Consider the following 6,056-nt stretch of genomic DNA (forward strand, 5'->3'; position numbering starts at 1 on the left):
CTCCGGCCCTGACCGGCCAAGTTCCCGACAGCGTGGGTTGCTCAGGTCTCACCCGTCGATAACTCAGCGTGGCAGCTGCGGGATCAGTCCAACACCGTCACAGTCGGGGGAGGGCCGATCCGCGGGCAGGGGGGCATTATTTGGGTCTGGGGGCACTGTGGGGGAGGGGGGGTGGTCTGGGGCCGGCCGAAGAGGGGCGACTATTTCATGGGCTGGGTCTGCGGGATGCGTCCGCCATGAAGCACGGTGCGGCCGCTGCAGGCCGCCGCCGTGCGCATGCGGGCCACGGACCCGGTAATTCTCCGGGGCGTATCAGGAGCTAGAGCCGGGTGCTCTATGCTGCCATCCTGCTAACCCCCAGCGAAACGGGGAATCAGTGGCCTTTTTGCGGCAGTTTTCAAAGCATTCCGTTCCCACGTCGGTATGTGGACATAGCCCCAGAATCGGAGAATCCAGCCCCCTGTTCTTTATTGAAAACATAACATTTTAACGTGTTATGTTAAAATGTCAATATTTTTTTTAAAATAATTTTTATTGGAATTTTTTACAGAAAATATAAAATATAACAACAAACAATGAAATGCAACAAAATAACCCATAACAACTGTAACACCCCCCAAACCGTATCAACGCATGTATCACATCCCCCCCACTCCCCCCAACCCCCAACAAGAGAACTTAAAAATAAATTAAAATTAAATAAACAAACATAGTCATCGTTTCCCCCCCTTTTCCCTCCCCCCCTTTTCCCTCCCCCATTCCCCCCCCTTTTCCCTCCCCCCCCTTTTCCCTCCCCCCATTTCCCCCCCTTTTCCCTCCCCCCCTTTTCCCTCCCCCCCTTTTCCCTCCCCCCCCGTTTTCCCTCCTTTTCCCTCCCCCCCTTCCCCCCCCCCCACTTTTCCCTCCCCCCCCCCTCCCCCCCCCCCCCCTTTTCCCTCCCCCCCCCCTTTTCCTTCCCCCCCCCCCCCCCCGGGTTGCTGCTGATACTTTCCCAGTACCCTATCGTTGAGCCAGAAAGTCGAGGAAAGATTGCCAACGCCTAAAGAACCCTTGTACCGATCCTCTCAGGGTGAATTTGACCTTCTCTAGCTTAATAAACCCCGCCATGTCATTGATCCAGGTCTCCACGCTTGGGGACCTCGCATCCTTCCATTGTAGCAAAATCCTTCGCCGGGCTACTAGGGACGCAAAGGCCAGCACACCGGCCTCTTTCGCCTCCTGCACTCCCGGCTCCACCCCAACCCCAAAAATCGCGAGTCCCCAGCCTGGCTTGACCCTGGATCCCACCACCCTTGACACCGTCCTCGCCACCCCCTTCCGGAACTCCTCCAGCGCCGGGCATGCCCAGAACATATGGGCATGGTTCGCTGGACTCCCCAAACACCTAACACACCTGTCTTCACCCCCAAAGAACCTACTCATCCTCGTCCCAGTCATGTGGGCCCAGTGCAGCACCTTGAATTGGATGAGGCTAAGCCGCGCACACGAGGAGGAAGAATTAACTCTCTCCAGGGCATCAGCCCATGTCCCGTCTTCGATCTGTTCCCCCAGTTCCCCCTCCCACTTAGTTTTCAGCTCCTCTACTGACGCCTCCTCCACCTCCTGCATAACCTTGTAGATATCAGATATCTTCCCCTCTCCGACCCAGACCCCCGAAAGCACCCTGTCACTCACCCCCCTCGCGGGAAGCGAGGGGAATCCTTCCACCTGCCGTCTAGCAAATGCCTTTACCTGCAGATACCTGAACATGTTTCCCGGGGGAGCCCAAATTTCTTCTCTAACTCCCCCAGGCTCGCAAACCTCCCAACAATAAACAGACTCAGCTGTCTGATGCCCGCTCTGTACCAACCCTGAAATCCCCCATCAATGTTCCCCGGGACGAACCTATGGTTCCCCCTTAACGGAGCCTCCATCGAGCCCCCCACTTCTCCCCTATATCGCCTCCACTGCCCCCAAATCTTGAGGGTAGCCGCCACCACCGGACTCGTGGTATACCTCGTAGGAGGGAGCGGCCACGGCGCCTTTACCAGGGCCCCCAGGCTTGTATCTCCACAGGACGCCCTCTCCATCCGTTTCCATGCTGCTCCCTCCCCCTCCATCACCCACTTGCGCACCATCGACACATTGGCTGCCCAGTAGTACCCCGAGAGATTGGGTAGCGCCAGCCCCCCCCCCCCCCCCCCATCTCTACCCCGCTCCAAGAAGACCCTCTTCACCCTCGGGGTCCCATGCGCCCAGAAAAAGCTCATGATGCTGCTGGTCACCCTGCTAAAAAAAGGCCCTAGGGATAAAGATGGACAAACACTGGAAGAGGAACAAGAACCTCGGGAGAACCGTCATTTTGACGGACTGCACTCTACCCACCAACGATAGCGGCCCCATGTCCCACCTTTTAAATTCCTCCTCCATCTGCTCCACCAGCCTGGTAAAATTAAGCTTATGGAGAGTCCCCCAACTCCTGGCCACCTGCACACCCAGGTATCTGAAACTCTTCACTGCCCTCTTAAACGGGAGCCTCCCAATTCCCTCCTCCTGATCTCCCGGGTGTACTACAAATACCTCGCTCTTGCCTAAATTTAACTTGTAGCCGAGAAGCCCCCAAATTCCGCTAACAGCTCCATCACCCCCAGCATTCCCCATTCTGGGTCCGCCACATACAACAGCAGGTCGTCCGCATACAGTGATACCCGATGTTCCTCCCCACCCCGCACCAGACCCCTCCATCTCCCTGACTCCCTCAACGCCATAGCCAGAGGTTCAATCGCCAGTGCAAAGAACAAGGGGGACAGGGGGCACCCCTGCCTGGTCCCACGGTAGAGCCTAAAGTACTCCAATCTCCTTCCATTTGTGACTACACTCGCCATCGGAGCCGCATAGAGCAGCCTCACCCATTTGATGAATCCCTCCCCAAATCCGAACCGCTCCAGCACCTCCCACAGGTACCCCCACTCAACTCTCTGCGTCCAGCGCCACCACTATCTCCGCCTCCCCCTCCACTGCCGGCATCATAATAACATTTAGCAGTCTCCGCACATTCGTGTTGAGCTGCCGTCCCTTGACAAATCCTGTCTGATCTTTATGTATCACCCCTGGCACACAATCCTCTATCCTGGTGGCCAGGATCTTCGCCAGCAACTTGGCATCAACATTGAGGAGCAGATAGGCCTGTATGATCCACACTGCAAGGGGTCCTTATCCCGCTTTAAGATCAGAGAGATCAGTGCCCGCGACATCGTCAGGGGCAAAGCCCCCCCCTCCCATGCCTCATTGAAGGCTCGCACCAACAGGGGGCCCACCAGATCCGCATACTTTTTATAAAATTCCACCGGGAACACGTCCAGCTCCGGGGCCTTACCTGACTGCATTTGTCCAATCCCCCTGACTAGCTCCTCCAGCTCTATCGGCGCCCCCAGCGCCCATAGCCTGTTCATGAAGCTCTCCATCCCCCCTCTCCCCATCGGAGGTTCCGACCGGTACAGTTCCTCGTAGAAGTCCCTAAAGACCCCTCCCATCTATTCCTTAAATCCCCTCAGTACTTTGGCCACCGCCGGTCTCCTACCCATCCTTGAACTGGACCGGTCCAGTGGGGGGGTCCAGCACTGTGTTAAAGTCTCCCCCCATGATAAGGCCCCCTGCCTCCAGGTCCGGAATGCGGCCCAACAAGCGCCTCATAAAGCCAGCATCATCCCAATTCGGGGCATATACATTAACCAGCACCACCTTCTCTCCCTGCAGCCTACCCTTCACCATAATATATCTGCCCTCCTTGTCCGACACCACCTCAGCCGCCTCGAACGCCACCCTCTTCCCCACCAGAATCGCCACCCCCCGGTTCTTCGTGTCCAATCCTGAGTGAAAAACCTGCCCCACCCACCCATTCCTCAGACGATCCTGGTCCGCCGCCTTCAAGTGGGTCTCCTGGAGCATAGCCACATCCGCCTTCAACCCCTTCAGATGACAAAATACCCTGGTTCTCTTAACCGGCCCATTCAGCCCCCTCACGTTCCAGGTAATCAGCCGGATCAGAGGGCAACCCGCCCCCCTCCCCCGCTGGCTAGCCATACCTTATCGACAGCTCGCCCCGCCCGACCCATACCCCATGGCGATAACGCCTCTCCTCTACCCCCCCAGCCCACACCAGCTCCTTCCTGGCCATTCCAGCAGCAACCCGGTATCCCCCCACCCCCCCCCCCCCCCCCCCACCCCAGGCTAGGGCCCCTCCTAGCCGCGACACACCCTCCATGGTACCTCCGTGAGTCAGCTGACTTCTGTTGACCCCGGCAGCTCCCGCCAAAACCCATCCCCTCCCGGCATGGGGTCATCCCCCTCTTGCCACGCCTCCTTGGCACCGCTTCAGCGCGGGAAAGAAAACCAGTAGAGGCCACACCCCCACTGCCAGCTCCGCCCTCCCCTGCCCCGCGGCGCGGGAAACCAGAGGAAAGCCCGCGCTTTCATACTGCCACACCCCATCCTTCTGATGCAGCTCCCCAAAACCAGTTTCACCCCAACCCCCAGCCCCGTACAGAAGAGAACATATTAAATACAAACTCCCAACATTCCCCACATACCCCACACCCATACCCAACAGACAGACCCACCCGGAAACAGAGCAAAAAGAAAACCAGCATAAAAAACACACATGTCAAAGTTGAAGAACAGCAACAGCGAAAACAGCAACGGCCATAGTGTGTCCCCAGACCCTAGTTCGAGTCCAGCTTCTCCGCCTGTACAAAGGCCCACGCCTCTTCCGGAGACTCGAAGTAGTGGTGCCGGTCCTTGTATGTCACCCACAGACGCGCAGGCTGCAGCATTCCAAATCTGACCTGCTTGGCATGCAGCACTGCCTTTGTCCGGTTGAACCCGGCCCGCCGCTTAGCCACCACCGCACTCCAGTCCTGGTAGATTCGCACTACCGAATTCTCCCACTTGCTGCTCCTCTCTTTCTTGGCCCAGCACAGCACACACTCCCGGTCACTGAATCGATGGAACCGCACCAGCACCGCCCTCGGGGGCTCATTTGCCTTAGGCCTCCTGGCCAGCACTCTGTGAGCTCCCTCAAGCTCCAGGGGCAAATGGAAGGACCCCGTCCCCATCAACGAGCTCAACATCGTGGTCACATACGCCGGGAGATCCGACCCCTCTAGCCCCTCCGCCAGGCCCAAAATCCTCAAATTCTTTCGCCTCGTGCGAACGTCCAGCTCCTCCAAGCGGTCTTGCCACTTTTTGTGAAGTGCCTCGTGCAACTCCACTTTCCCCACGAGGACCACGTCCTCCTCCTCCCTCTCAGCGGCCTGCTGCTGCAACTCCCGAATGGGGGCCGCCTGGGTCCCAAGCAGCTTGTTGGTAGTCGCATTCAGGGAGTCCAGCAGCCCAGCCTTCAGCTCCGCAAAACAACGCAGAAGAGAGGCCTGCTGCTCCTGCGCCCACTTCCACCAGTCCTGGGGTGTTCCGCCGGCTGCCATTTTGTCCTTCTTCCCCCGCTTTTCTTGGGGAGCTGCTGCAGCTTTTTCCTTTGCCCCACTCCGGGTGAGCACCATAAATTATGGGGAATGCTCCTCTAGACACCTTCCCCCACCGGGATTCGTCGAAACAGCGCTGTTTGGGGCCCTCAAATCGGGCCAAAAGTCCTTAAGTAGCGGGAGCTGCCAAACGTGCGGCTTAGCTCCGCATAGCCGCAACCGGAAGTCCACTTAAAATGTCAATATTAAATATTCATGACAGTAATGGTACTTTTAAGTGGAATTCCAATATTATTCTGATAATTGATCTGTAACAATGCCCAGTCATGAATCTTGGAGACTGAATTTTCACTAAACACTGAAAACACACACTTTCTGAAAACCTCTCCTTTTCCTCTCAGTGACTGAAGCTTGACAAATAAATTAATTAAAGACATTTCACAAAAAAGTGATTATATTTATAACAAGTTATCTTTAACATTGAAAATTGGCTTCTTTAAATTTTTTTTTTTACTTGCAGGCTTTAAATTGCTTGCCTGGGACCTGGTATTGTCACCCAGAGCTATGACTCTTAGCTGAATGCAGATTGTGCATTAA

The sequence above is a fragment of the Scyliorhinus canicula genome, chromosome 20 (genome assembly GCF_902713615.1).
Source record: "Scyliorhinus canicula chromosome 20, sScyCan1.1, whole genome shotgun sequence".
Classification (NCBI taxonomy): domain Eukaryota; kingdom Metazoa; phylum Chordata; class Chondrichthyes; order Carcharhiniformes; family Scyliorhinidae; genus Scyliorhinus; species Scyliorhinus canicula.